Genomic DNA, 16,829 nt, shown 5'->3' with positions numbered 1-16,829 from the left:
GATATCTCGAGCTCCGTCATCTCCGAAATCTGGCGTGGTGCAGATTCCTTCTTCAAACCTGCGACTCAATATGCGGGAGGCATCCTCATCCTCGGGAAGCATTCTCTAGCCTTACAACAGGTGGACGAAGATGAACCGGTTGTACCACGTTCCCCATGTTGGTGAAGCTTTCTCGTGGTCCAATCGACGATCTACACCGTGCTTCCGTCTGCTAGACAGGGTGCTCGTTTCGTCAGAGCTGCTGAGTTCTATTAATGACATCTCTTGTTGTCTTCTGCCACCATCTGTCTCAGACCATAGTCAAATGGTTATCCGATGGGGTCAAGGCTTCACCGGCGTTAGATCCTTTAGATTTGAGCAATGGTGGCTTAAGGAGGCGGGCTTCGAGTCGTTAGTCCATCAATCTTGGAGTAGACCTTGCTTTGCAGTCCGGGCAGCTACAAGATGCATGGTTAAGCTTTTTCGTCTATCCCGCGATATCAAATCTTGGCTCATCTCCAATAGAATAAGTAAATTCCAAAATCTGGGGGATTGGGAGCGAGAGCTGGCATCTATCAATCAGTCTCTCTTGGATACGTCATATATGAATGCATCAGATATTGAATGTCTCAATGCTAGATCGGCCGAGCTGACTCTTCTAGTGCAATCGTGGCGTCTAAAGGATGAAATTCGTTGGAAGCAGCGGTCAAGGGTAAATTGGCTTAAAGCGGGTGACGGAAATACAAGGTTCTTTCATTCTTTAGCATCTCACAGGCATCGAAGACATGCGATTCACACTCTGAATATCAATGGTGTCTCCTTTTCGGGCGATCAGGTGCTCAATGCTGTCTCCAACTATTTTTCTAACTTGTATTCCTGCAACCAAGCTGTAGGTGGCAATATGGGTTCAACTTTATTCTTGTCCATGGATCGAGCGCTAGCCAACTCGATTCAGGGGTTGTTCTCCGAAGAAGAAATCGTCTCGGCGGTGCGGGAGTCGTCTGGGTGGAAAGCTTCGGGATTTGATGGGTATCCTGTGGATTTCTTTCGCATATTCTGGCAATGCGTTAAGAGTGACATTCTTAGTGTCTTCGCCGAGTTTCATCGAAATGGCCGATTGCCGGTTCATTCTCACCTAGCAATTGTGTCGCTTATTCCTAAGGAGGAAGCCGCATCGGATATCTCGCGGTTTAGACCTATATCAGTGTTAGGGAGTTTATATCGCATTATCGCCAAGGTCTTAGCTAACAGGATGCGGTCAATTGCCCCTAGGATTTTCTCAGAGGCTCAGTTCGCCTTCATTCCTAACAGAAGACTTCAACATTCCTTCATTTTGGCCACAGAAGTGTTGCACTCTCTCAAGATCAGCGGGGGGGCCTTTTTCACTCTGAAGCTTGACTTTCATAAAGCCTACGACTCGGTTCATTGGCCGTTCCTCTTCAACATGTTGGCAAACTTGGGCTTCGGTAGGCGTTTCTCTAGCTGGGTGCATGAGCTGGTAACCAATGCTCAATCACAGTTTCAGATCAATGGGGTCAAGGGAAAACAGTTCAAACTTGGTCGTGGTCTTCGGCAAGGATGTCCTCTGTCTTCGTTACTCTTTAACGTTGTCTCTGAAGGCCTGGTGGTCTTGGTTAAGAGGGCAGTGGAGGGTGATCTAATTGAATCTCTCGGTATTCAAGAGTGTCGTAGTCAGATCCTGACATACGCTGATGACATAATTATCTTCGGAAGGGCCTCCATCCAACAAATGTTAAGATTCAAGCTTGTCCTTCTTTTTTTCCAATCGATGTCAGGTCTATCCTTGAACTACGAGAAGTGTTGTCTTTCCATGGTCAACGCCCCTGCTTCAATGTTGGACTTGGGCCAGCGGATATTCGGATGCTCGGTTTCGAATAACTCTTTCTCTTATCTGGGCCTGCCGCTTCAAATCAGTCGTGTATCAACGGCAGCCTGGAGCACCACTATCCAAAGGGTTCAGGAAAAAATTTTGGGCTGGCAAGCGTCCTACCTTTCTATCGCAGGTAGACTAACTCTCATTAAGCACGTTCTTTCTACTATGCTAGAATATTTTATGTCTATGTTCCTGATGCCCATGGGGGTTAGTAAGAAGATAACTCAGGTAGTGACGCACTTCCTGTGGTCTGGGCGTGGTCCAAAAAACAAGCGCCACCTAATAGGGTGGGACACTCTTCGACTACCCCAAAATAGGGGGGGTTTGGGAATCAAGGACCCCCGACTGAGGAGTATGATTCTTGTCGTGAAGCAGAGTTGGCTTGCACACCAACCTGGGTCTCCGTGTGCAAGCGTGCTTCTAGCTAAATACGGTGGTGTGGAATCATTGGTGGGGGTCACAAGCATGCGTCAGCGATCTATGTCAAAGCTTCGGCGATCATGGATCCAAGCATGGTCTGCAGTTCTGTCTCATAATGGCAATGTTGAATCACAGTCTCCGTTCTTTGGTCGTAACCTTGCTCCGAACGGATTTTTTCGTTCTAAAGAAGGCTACCTCGCTCTCCTTCCGTCGGGGGTGGACCGGTTTCCGACGAACCTGATCTGGGGCAAGGGTCCCACTCCGAGATCATGTTTCCTGGCTTGGCTAATCTTACACAATCGGGTGCAGACTGACAACTTCCTCAAATCCATCGGATTTCATCTGCCGAGTAAATGTGTGTTGTGTGAGGCGGCTGAAGAATCTGACTTTCACCTTTTTTGGGAGTGCTCTGTTTTTCAAAACATCTTTAAGGTGACTTGGAATAAGCCAGTGGTCAGCGTGCGTCAGGAATCGTTCGCCAATGATTTGTTGTGGGGTCCTCAACCAGTTCGTCATTGCAACAAATGGCGTATTATTTGGCGAACTTGGCTTCTCTCGTCATGGTGGGTCGTATGGATGACTCGCAACAACGCTATTTTTCGGCATATTTCGGCAGTGTTCAACAACATGGTGAACCTTATTTTGGCGGACGTATACGCCATTCTCCGCATCAACATCCCTGATCTGCAACACCATCTGCCTCCAGGGACCATTCATGATCCTGGGTGATGCTCGTCGCCTAACTGTATTTGCTTCTTGTTTTTTCTTCATTCTCTACTTGCATCTCTCCTTTTCTTTTTTTCCTTTTTTGGGGCTCCTTGGCATGTCTTGGGCCCGTGTTTGGTTTCTCGGTAGGTTCAATGTTGGTTGAACCTGTTTTCGTTTCGTAATGTTGATGGTTATAGTTCGGCTCTCTCTCTCTCTCTCTCTCTCTCTCTCTCTCTCTCTCTCTCTTCGTGGTTTCATGGAAACTGCTTCCAAATCCATGTTAATGAAATGTTTTATTTGTTGATGATCAAAAGCAACATTATTTCCAAACAGTTGTTAGTCAAGTATTTCTCTTTCAGTTTCTTCTCAACCTTAATGTAGTTTGGCAGCATATGTAATACATTCAAGAAATTTCTGCTCCATGACCCCAACTCCACCTACTAAGTATGAAAGCTCCAGATGAAATAATTTGCTTTCCCACAGGATAAATCTTTTTCAAATAAGAACAATAGGATCCTCAGGGACCAGGATTATGACCCCTTCATACACCAGACAATAATTTCTTGGCACTTGATAAAACAACTAGTGAAGCAAGACCACACCATAACCCATGCATCATGATTATAGGATGATGTCCCTGGAATCAGGGGCGTAGCTAGGATTCATGCGACGGGGGGGCAAACAAGGGTGTAGAAAAAAAATTGTGTGATAGTCGGGGGTTCGGCCGATTTTTTTTTTTTTGAGATAAAATAAAAAATGGCTACAATTATTAATAAAAATCTATTTCATATGGACAAATCAAACTATTAGCTACGCCTCTGCCTGGAATGCTTTGCACACTAAAAGTGTACAATCACGTTTCATCTGATCCTCCCTCCAACGGGACATTTTAACTATTACCGGTATTTTTAGGTAGAGAAAAATCATCTCTGCTAGCTTCTCTTCGTCTGCACTACCATGCATGTTCGTGTATCATAATGAAAATCCTTATGCAGAGCAATTGAAGGAAGTTAACATCACATAAATGGAAGGCATAAAGTAACAATATGGCTTCCAACTAATTCATTTACAGTTCCTTTAAAGGTTCAGATTTGCCTTTCTGTAACAACCAACACCAATATTTATGGCAACAACGCTAACAATGACAAGAACTATAATCACATCAATAACATAACCGACATGTAATCAATTCCATCTACAAACTTTTTAACTACATTGAATGAAAAGCATATCTTCATATGATCATTCATGAAGTGCTTTTACATAGATGCCCATCAGATAACGACCAAACTTCTTTGATTTCGCTCCTTTTCAATATACTTTTCTTATTTATCACCATGGTAGCCTGTTTTCGCCCATCTCATAAAAGAACTTCTTTGTTCAACTACAACAACCTTTAACCATATCCAAATGACAGGTAACACAGAAAAAGAAAAAGAAAAAATATTTAAACAAGACAACCATATTTTTTTTTTGGTGTCATCTACACTTGATACTTCATCCATGAAGGTGAAAAGAGTAGGGAATCATCTTTCTTAATTTCCCAACTTTGCTTTCATCTTTTTTTTGTATTATTATATATTAATATTATTAACCAATCCCCTCCCCCCTCCCCCCCTCTCTCTCTCTCGTTTTTTTACCATGCCTTGACTGGAAACCTATGTATGCAGTCTGCCCAAGGATTAGAGGAATCAACATATGAGTCTTTCATGGCCTTCCAGACGAGTGAGCACACCTTGAATCCGGTACCAAAGGCTAGCATCCACACCCTATCTCCCTTCTTGACCCTCTTCTTGGCCTCAAAGTAGGCATACTCATAGAACACTAAGCTAGAGGATGTGTTACCGAACCGGTGCAGTGTCATCCGAGACGGCTCGGTCACGTCGTCGCCTAGCTTGAGCACACTTGAGATGTTGTCGATGACGGCCTTCCCACCCGTGTGGATGCATATGTGCTCGAATGCGGCCGTGAAGTCAGGCACGTACGGCTTCACGGCGTCGGACCCGAACAGCTTGGACTTGATGTTGGCATACACATATGCTAGCAGCTGCGAGTACGGCAGCACCCTCGGAGCAAACACTCGAAGGTGAGTGCGCAGGCCCTCACCAGCGACCCGGATCAGGTCCTTGGTGAGCGCGAACCCGACTGTTCCATGCTCATCCTCCTCCTGGAATGCGGCTCGGTAGGCTCGGTCATCCGCACCGTGATGAGTTCTTAGCCAATTGACCAGCTCTAGCTTGACCGAGTCCGTTTTCTGGTTCGTCAGCAGGACCGCAGCCGTGCCGAGACGGAAGATGCAATTTGTAACGAGCATGGACCTGTTGTCACCAAAGTACCAATTGAGGCTGATGCTCTCAGTGATCACCACGAGCACGTGCGATGTCTTCCGCTGGTTGCGGAGGATCCGTCCGGCAAGGTCGACGGCCGCAACGCCGGAGCTGCACCCCATGCCGCTTAGGTTGAAGGTCCGAACCGATTCTTTCAACCCAAACCGGTTCACTATCTGAGACGAAATCGAGGGAATCAGGGAGAAGACACCACAAGTGACTATGACATGGTCGATGTCCGATACAGAAACGCTGGTCTTGGCAAGTAGGTCCGAGACGGCTCCAAACACCCCCTGCTCGACCTCATCAAGCGCCGAGCTGAGTTTGGCGTCGTGGTCATGGTTGAATATGAAGGGCGGGACGTAGGTCTCGTCACCGAGCCCAGACTTGAGGTAGATGCCCCTCATGAACTCCTCGCTGACCGTTGAGAAGCGTTGACTCCGGCGAACAAAATACTCGCACACCTCATAGCTAGCCTTCTGGTCAAAGTCCGGCTTGAAGCAGGAGTAGTCAACCATGAAGACCCGGCGAGGCCTGGACCTGATGTATAGGAAAAGGGTCAGGGAGATGCACCATAGTACGGTTAGGGAGACATGCTTATGGTGCTGGATGATGTGATGCAGTAGGCTGGAGGAGGAGATGGCATGAAGGAGGATGCATAGGGCTAGGAGGGTGGCAAAGGAGGCTTGGAGGACTTGAATTTGTGAGAGTCCCTTCATCTCTTTCTCTCTCTACAAACTCTTGGCACCCTTCTCTCTCTATGAATCTTTGTATGTGCTAGCTAAATAGCTAGAGCTAGAGAGACTTCATGTGTTGTAAGAGATACCTTGTTCACAAAATTAGGAAGATGGTACTTCTTCCTATTTGTTTTACACTCTCTCTCTCTCTCTCTCTCTAGATTTGCCGAGAGGAGGGGATATAAATAAGGGGGTGCGGGGTTGATAAGAGTACAGGTTTGGACCATCCATTAAAATGACGGCCTGGCTACTAAAAGGTCTAATAATGGGTGCTTGGACGAAGGGAAGGTTAGGGGAGAAATAAATGGAGACCGTTGGGTGGGGTGGATAGGAAGATGGGAGATGGAAGGAGTCTTATTCGATGGGAACCTGACCTGAGTAAGAAAAATGAAACCCCAAAGCCAAATCTGAAGTCAGCTCTACTTGTTATTTGGGATGCTTTGGGTGCACCTTAATGGTTCGGATACCCAACCCATTGACCGCCCTTTAGGGTGCTTTCCTGGTTACCAAAATGTCCCTTCTTTTGGGAGTAGGTAGTCTCTGAGGGAGTTTAGAGGGTGATTGATTGCGCATCCCGCGCGCTGGTCATGCGTTCGCTATCAAACAGCAGATGCATGGACACATAGTTCTCCATGTTCGCGGGATGCACGGAATGCTGTTTTTTTTGTACTGAACCCCCTGGAAAGGTGGGGACGGTACACTTTTTAAAAAACAAAAAAGAAAAAACCACCTGTCCAGGACAAATTAACTGGACAGTGTGTCCTCGATAGGAACACTGTTCTGTTCGTCATGTACCGTTTGTTCTGTCCTAACCTGGACAGGGAGCCAAACACCCGGCCCCTTATGGATTTGGATGGTAAAAAAATATCTATTCATAAAATGGGTCGGTAACCCTACCCGGGGTTTACCTTGCATGGGACCTGGCCTATTAAGTGACCCAGTTTTCAGCGATGATAGAAAAAAAAAGGCTGCGAGTGGTAATTATAAGATCATGTTCTGTCCTCAAAATTGCAAATACAAAAAGGCAGCTAGTGGTAATTACAAGATCATGTTCTGTCTTGCAACCGAATGCATGCTCAATTTTTAATATGGAAACTTGCCTGAAGCAGCTACCAGAACCAGATGACCAATGTTGTCAGTGTCGGTATCTGCCCTGAATCGTTGGGCTGCCGATATTTCATGCCGTATCGGCCGATATACCGATACTCAGCTGAATCGTTATGTATCGGCCCAAAAATAATAAAAATTTAATACATGTTAATCATTATGTGACACGTGCATGTTAAACCCATTAAAATAATGTATTTTTTTTATATTTATTAAAAAATAGCTGAATCGGCCCTGCAGCGTATCGAAATTTTGCCGATACGATGTATCAGCCAATTACAGGCCATACGCACCGATACTGATAACACTGCAAATGACCATGTATCATAAAGGGCATCTTCATGCAAGCACTTGCCTCTCTATCGGTTGACATGCTGCTTTAAATTAATGAGAGCCATAAGTAAAAAAAAGGAGTCAAGGTGCTTTACCGCAACCTCCAACTACTCATGTGGACCAGGTCCAGTTAAAATTCCAAATTTATGAAAGCTACTGGTCAAAAGTTACTTGGAATTTACTCAGTTGCAGATGTGGAGCGAAGTCACTCCAGCCAACATTATCATCTTCGTTTGAATTTTGAGTATTTATGTGCTGTATGGTCACACCAGGATCCAAAGTTCTAAACCCAGATCCAGATCCAATAACTTGCCTTATTAGCCGATATATGACAAAGAAATCCATCTAGGTGCCAATCCTAAATCTCAACACAGTCATTCCTTGCAAGTTATATAAATCATTTTGAAGCACAAAGTGCAAAATTTTTTAAAACAAGGACGCAAGGACGTGGATTTTTTATTATTCAATTGATAAAAGTATATGCTTTTGATATTTTAAGATACAAAATTATATATTTATGATTAAAAATATTATTAAAAACTATTAAAAAATAAAAAATAATATTTAAACTTGTCATCGCATATATATCACAGGGCGTGTTCACGTGTCTTATGGACACGGGACCCTAAATAGTGTGTCCCTTCTTACAGGGTGTCATACATTTAGACCTAGTTGTAGACATGTTAGGAAAATCGGTAATATTTTGGAGGGGCTGCCTTATCTTTATTCTTATATATCTTTATACTTTCCTTTTTTTTTTGTTCCTCTTGGGTTTAGACGTATTCTTGGAAAGATATCCTTCCATGTTTGTTGGGATATTGATCTTATATATTTTCACCAATCTTGTAACATTCGTGTGTGGTAACAGTAATGAAAGACGCTCCTCCTCTCTCTGGTGGATGTAGGCACATTGCCGAACCACGTAATTGCTTGTGTGCTTTGCTTGATTTGCAGTGAGTTTTTCTTTCTTTCATGGTATCATGAGCCAAGTTATTTGATCAACTACAAGCATAAGATTGATTGGTGCAATATCAGATTCTCATGGTAGCTGATTTTTCTGCAACCATCCTAACGTTTTTTTGTAACACCACGGCGCGATTTGCACAAGCCATCTCCCTGTTACGATTTGCACGAGACACTTCATAGCGATTTTTAAGCAATATCGTGTAGCGATTTACATGGTATTAGACAATATCGTATATTGATTTTTCAAGCCATATCGTGTAGCGATTTACACGGTGTTTTTGCTAGCATTGTTACGATTTGCCTTGGCTTGCTCTTGGCGTTCACTCATGGCAGACGAATTTCAAGCACAGGGAGGCGGCTAAGTTGATTTCAATCAGCAGCACGCCAACATGGTGGAGAGCGTGAATCCAGCTCTGAAAATCACTACAGAGCCTTTGAATGGCTACAACTATCTTACATGGGCCAAGTCTATGAAATTGTTCTTGAGCGAAAAGACCAAGCTCGGTCACGTAACCGGCAGCAAGATCAGACCTCTTGATGGAGACCCGAAACTTGAAGAATGGGAGTCTAATGATCACATCGTGATGTCATGGTCACTAAACTCCATGGACAAGAAAATCGCTCGAACATTAATTCTACTCTCTAGAAACTGCAAAAGAGATTTGGGATGCAACGAAAGAGATATTTGGTCATCAATATAACGTGGCGAGACATTATCAAGTTATGCAGGAGATTAACAATCTCAAACAAGGTGAGAAATTGTTCACTGAATACATTGGGAAGTTGCAGGCTTTGTGGAACGATTGAGAGTCTTACACTCTGATGGCCGCGAATGTTGTGACTCACCAAAAAAATCGTGAGCATGACAAAATCTTTCAACTGTTGGCTGGGCTGAGACCTGAGTATGAGAATCTTCGTAGTCAGATTATCATGTCTTCAGATCTACCCAAGATAAATGAGGTTTGTGCTATCATTATGCATGAAGAATGCAAAAGACAAGTTATGAATCCTATATTAAAAATTAATGATTTGAATGAGTCTCAAGTTGCTCTCTTCTCCAAGCACAAAGAAGCTGTAACTTCGACCGATCCCCGCGAAAAACGGAAATTGTTTTGCACTTATTGCAAGAAGGAGAATCATACAAGAGATAAATGATGGAAATTGAATAAAAGACCCAATAACGGTGGTGGGAGCAGACTTAAGGCTGCTCAAGTGTATCAAGAAGATCAAAAAGTAACTGCGGTCACCATGGAAAAGTTGGCTCAGATGTTCAAAAATTTCACTAAACAACATCTTGCTACTGTGGCATCCCGCTATAAGGACGATAACACAGGTAACTTTAGCTTTCTTTCTTAATTTGATGATAAATGCTGGATAGTCGACTCGGGAGCATCGAACAACATGACTAGTGATAAATGCATTATATCTAACATCGAAACTAGTCCTCAAATCAGACTGGTCACTATTGCTAATGGTGAAAAAATTCATGTTGAAGAAAAAGGGAAAACCCGTTTACTTGAGAACTTAAAGCCTTTTGATGTTTTATACATGCCTAGTCTAACGTCTAATCTCATGTTTGTTAGTCATGTGACTAGAGATTATAATTGTGATGTTATATTTTCGCCATCTAAGGTTTTTCAGGACTGGAGTACGGAGGCGACGATTGGTAAAGGATCGAAGTTTAGGAGTCTTTATTACTTGAATAACAAGAATAAGGCGTTAGTCACCAACTTGAATAAGGATGAAGATGACTTGTGGCACTCAAGACTCAATCATCCATCAAGCTATGTTTTAAGAACTTTGAAACCCGAATTATGAACTTTGAATGTAATTCTTGTGAGATTTGTCGCTATGCAAAATTTACTAGACCTTCATTCCCTTTATCTGAAAATATCTCTGAAAAACCGTTTAACCTGATTTATTCTGATGTTTGGGGGCCATCACCTATTGATGCTTATAATAGATTTAAATATTATGCGACATTTATTGATGATTGTTCTAAAGTCGGATGGATATAGTTTCTGCGTAGCAAGGATGAAGTGTTTTCAAAGTTTGAAATTTTTTATAACATGGTTGTTACTCAATTTGGAAAATATGTGAAAGTGCTTTGCATTGATAATGGTACTGAATATTTAAATCAACAGTTTGTCAACTTCACTAATAAGTTGAGAATTGATCACCAGACTACTTGCAGAGAAACACCTCAACAAAATGGTGTCTCTGAACGAAGGAATCGATATTTGCTGGAAGTTGCTAGAGCCCTACTTTTTCAAAATCAAGTTCCCAGTCGGTTCTGGAATGAGGTTGTCTCTACTGCTAATTACATTACTAATCGTCTTCCAAAAAGTGTGTTTGATGGAAGGTCTCCAATAGAAGTCCTCAAAGGCAAGAAACACTCAATCAATCATCTCAAAAAATTTGGGTGTGTTGCCTATGTGTGGAAGTCTCCTAGGCATCAAAATAAGCTTGAGATACGTGTAGTTAAAAGTATATTCTTGGGTTATTCCCCTACCAAGAAAGGCTATTAGTGTTATGACCCAGTTTCTAGGCAAATGTTTGTTTCTCGTGACATGTGATTTGATGAGTCACAAGCATATTATAAAAATCAACTTCAGGGGGAGTATCCTAGAGAGGATTCAGGTGCTTTTCCTTTTCCAAACATTTCTCCCAGTGATAATGTAATGACTCAAAAGGAAAACATAGAGATCGAAGATGCCAATAGAGTTGCTACTGGCGCTCATGACAATGTTGAAGGTGCTTCCTTGAAATGATCATAAAAAACTCGACAATGCCCAATAAGATACAGGGATTATGTTATGATGAGCAATGTTAAATATATCATTGAATCCTTTGTTATATATGATTGTTTCTCTCATGATCATGCAGACTTTCTTATGAGACTTTTGGATTACTCTGAGTCGGAGACGTTTGAAGAAGCATACAAGGATCCTCATTGGCAAAAAGCTATTAATGAAGAGTTAAACACCTTAGTGAGAAATAATACTTGGGAACTCACTCAACTTTCTGCTGATAAAAATCATGTCTCTTTCAAATGGGTGTTTAAATTGAAATTCAAAGGTGATGGTACCTTAGATAGATATAAAACTTGGCTTGTAGCCTGGGGATTCTCTCAGACAAAAGGAGTTGATTACATGGAGACCTTCACTCCTGTAGCCAAGATGACAACATTTTGAGTGGTTTTATCCATAGCCTGCAATTTTAATTGGGAACTATGTCAGCTTGATGTAAAGAATGTCTTTCTTCAAAGAGATCTACAAAAAGAAGTATACATAAAAATTCCTCAAGGTCTCACTCATACCAATCAGGAAAACATGGTGCGTCATCTAAAGAAGGACATATATGGCCTTAAGCTGTCTCCTCGTGTATGGTACTCAAAACTTAGCAGCGCCCTAATGAAGTTCGGATATAAGAGATGTATTTCTGATAACTCTCTATTCATTCACTGATCAAAAATGGGAACGTGTCTAACATTGGTGTATGTTGATGACATTGTTGTGACAGGAGATAATAAAACTATGATTGAGAAGACAAAATAATATTTAAATGAGAAGTTTGACATCAAAGATCTAGGCAGAGTAAAATATTTTTTGAAGATTGAAATTAGCCACTCAATGGAAGGCCTATACTTATCACAGAGAAAGTATGTCCTTGACCTTTTAAAGAGTACAAGAAAAATTGGAGCCAAACCGGTGGCTAATCCTATTGAAACCAATCTCAAGTTGGACACCGTTGAAGGAGATAGAATACAAGATATTCAACAATATCAAAGACTCATTGGGAAGTTGATCTATGTCATTGTCACTCGGCCAGATATCACCTATGTTGTTAGTGAGGTTAGTAAGTACATGCATGCTCCTCAACAGAAGCATCTTAATGTAGTTAATTGAATTTTGAAATACTTAAAAGGAACTCCAGGGTGTGGATTACTAATGAAAAGGAATGGCCACACGAGTATAGAAGGATTTGCCGATGCAGATTGGGCTGACAGTTCTTCTGACAGAAGGTCGACCATTGGATTTTGTGTTACTGTTGGGGAAAATCTTGTTTATTGAAAGAATAAGAAACAAAAGGTTATATCGAGGTCTAGCGTTGAGGCTGAATACAGGGTGATGGCTAATGCAGCTGCTGAATTGACTTGGCTAAAAGTGTTATTGAAGGAGATCGGGTTTGATCAGACTAATCCCATGAGGCTTCACTACGATAATCAAGCTGCTATCCATATAGCAGCAAATTCAGTCTTTCATGAACGTACTAAACACATAGAAATAGACTGTCACTTTGTTCATGACAAGGTTCAGAATAAAGAAATCAAGACTCCTTATGTGAAGAGTGAAGACCAATGTGTCCATATGTTCACCAAAGCAGTTACTGGTGAAAAATTATCTAAATTTATGAACAAGTTGAGAGTAGTGAACTTTCACTCCTTTCAACTTGAGGGGGAGTGTTAGGAAAGTCGGTAATATTTTGGAGGAGCTGCCTTATCTCTATTCGTATCTTTATACTTTCCTTTTTTGTTTGTTCCTCTTGGGTTTAGCCATTTTCTTGGAAAGATATCCTTCCACATTTGTTGGGATATCGATCCTGTATATTTTCACCCATCTTGTAACATTCGTGTGTGGTAACAGTAATGAAAGACACTCCTCCTCTCTCGCGTGAATGTAGGCACATTGCCGAACCACGTAATTGCTTGTGTGCTTTGCTTGATTTGAAATGAGTTTTTCTTTCTTTCAAGACGTCATTTAGCAAGGTAACATCCACTGCCATCAGCTTGCAAAGGTTGTACTACTAGTTTATCGAAATAGATTTGTGTCTGAACTGAATCATACATTTCCAAAGACCACCACCATGAGTTTATGATAAGCTAATGGTTGGTTAATCTAGCTTAGACCATGAGTGGTGCACCACGGTTTTACACCATCGGGACAGCGATCGTAAGTACGGTAGGTATAGCTACCACGATTAGGTCTCTGATTCCGGGATAAGATCTAGCTTAGGTCTACTTCAGTACTTCCTTGCATGAACTAGTGCATTTTGATTTTTTTTATATATATATTTACTTTGAGAAGCTGCTCCCATGATCAGAGACCTAGCCGCACTGGCTTTGCCTGCTGTACTTACGATCGATTCTTTGACAGCGTAAAACTCTATGGGCTTACCCCTTGTCCCCAGGGAGTCCCACATGGTATATTTTAAAGTTGAATGATGTATCTTGCTATGTCAGTATAGCCTTTTAAAGTATTTAATAAGTATCAATTTTCTGTAGAATACTGAAAATTATTTTTCCTCATCAAGCAAGAAACTTTCCACCTCAAAAAAAAAATACCATTTACGAGGAAAGGCCCCCTTTAACCAACGCCAGCTCTAGTGCACATCTCGAATGGGCCGAAGTACCCAAATTTGAAACTCAACTTTTAAGTACTCTTCTTCTGTTCACTTTCTTGCAGGAAAAGGAATTCATTTTGGAAATATTAATTTAATACCTTGGGTGTGATGTGCTTGGTGCACAATATAGCACTCGTTTACCTTTGTCAACAAGTTTTCAATTGTTTTCTCAATGAATTTTGGCACCTCATACCATCTAATAAGGTAAAAGTATGTGCACTAAATGCGAAGTCTTTGGGTTAGCATAAACTTCTTTTGTTAGGTATTTGTCCTCTCTTTAGCTTCCAGTCAGTTTATTTGGATCCAACCCTAAGTATGAATAAAGGAAAAGGGTTGGCATTAGTGGCAAACAGCCGTGAAAACTCTAGTCACATCCTATGAATACGAAGAAAATTCTTCGTCGCTGATGAAATTGAAAATGGTCACAAAAAATCCTTTGATAATGTGACTGTGATGAGATGTTTACGCATGGGTGACGCCATAAAAAAAAACTTCTCATGACCAAGATAAGCCCATTCCTCCCAAACTACTACTTCAAAAACATAAAACTATGGCCTGAATTTTTGCCCATTTTATCACCGCAAACGCAAGCTTTTTTTACGACAAGCAACCCTCATCGAAGCGAGAAAAACCCCGGTTGGAGCCCCACGACCACCCTGCCTTACATGGCCCACCTCTAAAAGCTATGAACACACCCATGGGCCAGCAAGGTTTGATCTGGTGCCTTCATCCCAGCACCCTCATAACCTAACCACCCCACTGGCGACCCCACCCTAGTTCACCACAAAAGCAAAGCGATAGAGTCCAGGATCAAGAAGCAGGTGGCGCCACAAGTGTGACCTTCCTGACCAGGGTTCACTGAAAGCTACAGCACATATCCTTGGCACATTTATTGCAAAGTTTAAAATGCCAACAAGATTTACAAACAACACAATCGTTTCATGCAATGATTATCACTATCAATATGTAGTTTGTACTTGAATAAAGAATATGCGCTAAAAGATACTATTCATTTATCAAATTACAGCTAGCAAATGTGTCTAGTTTTATGTAAAATTACAAGAATGCTTATTATTCATGATAATTAATGGGAAAACCATCACCACATTTTTAAATTTTATTAGGGTACAAAATCTCTTTAACATTGTGATGCTATCTATATCTGCATGCATTGTTACATGCATGTGTGTGTTTGTAATTGTATCTGTGTATGTGTGAAAAGAAGACTCAACCAGCTTTATGTGAATCATCTATGTCATCATACAGGCTGTACAACTATATTCAATCTAACAACCTATACTTAATAAACCTTGAGTTTACTTGTAAATGATAACCTTCAGCTCACAAACGGATTGCCCTATGTGCCGGTAAGCTTAAATATAAAGATTTAAATTCGTTAATTAATCTGAACCAATAGAGAAATCTATTTGAAGTTCTCAAATGATATCACAGTTGCTACTTAGCTAATTTGGTTGGACTTCATATGTCCCACTACAAGGGGTGGGTGTGCACTAATCTACAGTGTGCATGCCAATTTTCACCTTTTTGTTTTTCTTTTAGTTTTGATCATACAAACGTGTTCTACATGGTCGAATTAATGGGGATCGGCTTTTGGATCATCTGAGTCTAACACATAAGCAGGTTTTTGAAGGTAAAAAGAAAATCAATGGTTCACAAAATTCTAAATTTTAAATATTATAAGTTCCATGTCTTTTCATTGAAAAATACAAACCAAGGGTTGGTTGTTAGCAAATGGATTATACCAGCACATCTCTCTCTCTCTCTCTCTCTCTCTCTCTCTCTCTCTCTCTCTCTCTCTCTCTCTCTCTATATATATATATATATATATATATATATATATATATATATATATATATATATATATATATATATCAATTGAAGGAGCAAAGCAACCAAGCTATATGTAAGTATGTGTGTGGGAGGGGGGTCACCAAGACTTATTGGCTAAGATACCACAACTTCATGAAAATGACATCATATTTGATCCTCGTATTAAAGCTTAAACATGCTAGTACATGAAAGAGATAATTGAGCAAGAGTAATTCAGCCTGGATTTGATCACTAATATTATTGGGATTAGGTATCATGTCCGGGTCAGATACAATTTGACTCCCTATGGCTATTATAAAGATAGATATAATAAAAAACTACCTCGGGTATTGATCAACTCTAATCTATTTGTGGACTATTGCAAGAATTCAAGAAATATGGGAATCAGTGGCGCATATATAGTACAGCTGTTGCCAGTTAAGGTTTACTGGCGAAGGTGGGCTGCGCCAGAAAAGGACTAATCTTTACTGGCACATTTTTTGTGCCAGCAAAAAGCGGATACCTCGTGCCAGTAAAGGTTATTATAGTACCTATCCCATTTAGCCATTACCGAGACCGACATAATCGGATATAACACAATCATATCGGATTCAGAGTTGGATGGGATCAGACAACTGAATCCGGATCCGACCAGCATCAAATTTGACTTTTTTTTTTTTTGAAAGGCCTGCTGGGGTTAGGCAGACCCCACCAGTTATTATTCAACGTACCACTGGGTTTTGAACCGGAAACGTTCCACCACAACGTGCACTGACAGCTCCTACCTACCAAGCGGAGCCCCCGTTGGTTTCAAATCCGATATTTGCGCATAATTGAATTCTGATTTTGTTGGATTTGGATTTGGATTTGGATTTGGATCTGGATGCAAAACTCAATATCAAATCCGGATTGAATTATTAATCGTATCAAAATTTGGCTACCAGATCCAATTAATGAGATTCGGATTCAGGTTGGATGTCGGATTGCATCCTACCCGTTGACGTCCCTACCTCAAATACAAAATAGTTATCAATCTTAAGATCTCAAATATACCAAGGAGGCCTTTGAATCCTTCTGATATTAAGATCTGAGTGGGGATAATCGATGAGAGATCTGCTGATTTCT

The 16,829-nt window shown here is 41.3% G+C and overlaps 1 pseudogene across 1 annotated transcript; it reads right to left on the bottom strand.

Annotated features, from left to right (window-relative positions):
• Window positions 1–4,001: 4,001 nt before the first annotated feature.
• LOC149815257 (3-ketoacyl-CoA synthase 1 pseudogene) lies at window positions 4,002–6,462 on the bottom strand (annotated as a pseudogene). Its single transcript, XR_016427832.1, has one exon. The product of XR_016427832.1 is annotated as a 3-ketoacyl-CoA synthase 1 pseudogene (transcript).
• Window positions 6,463–16,829: the final 10,367 nt, after the last annotated feature.

This window comes from Nuphar pumila, chromosome 15, assembly GCF_984573655.1.
Source record: "Nuphar pumila chromosome 15, dmNupPumi1.hap1.1, whole genome shotgun sequence".
In the NCBI taxonomy this organism is placed as follows: domain Eukaryota; kingdom Viridiplantae; phylum Streptophyta; class Magnoliopsida; order Nymphaeales; family Nymphaeaceae; genus Nuphar; species Nuphar pumila.
Note: the sequence above shows the minus strand (reverse complement) of the source record. Positions and strands in the feature narration are given on the sequence as shown.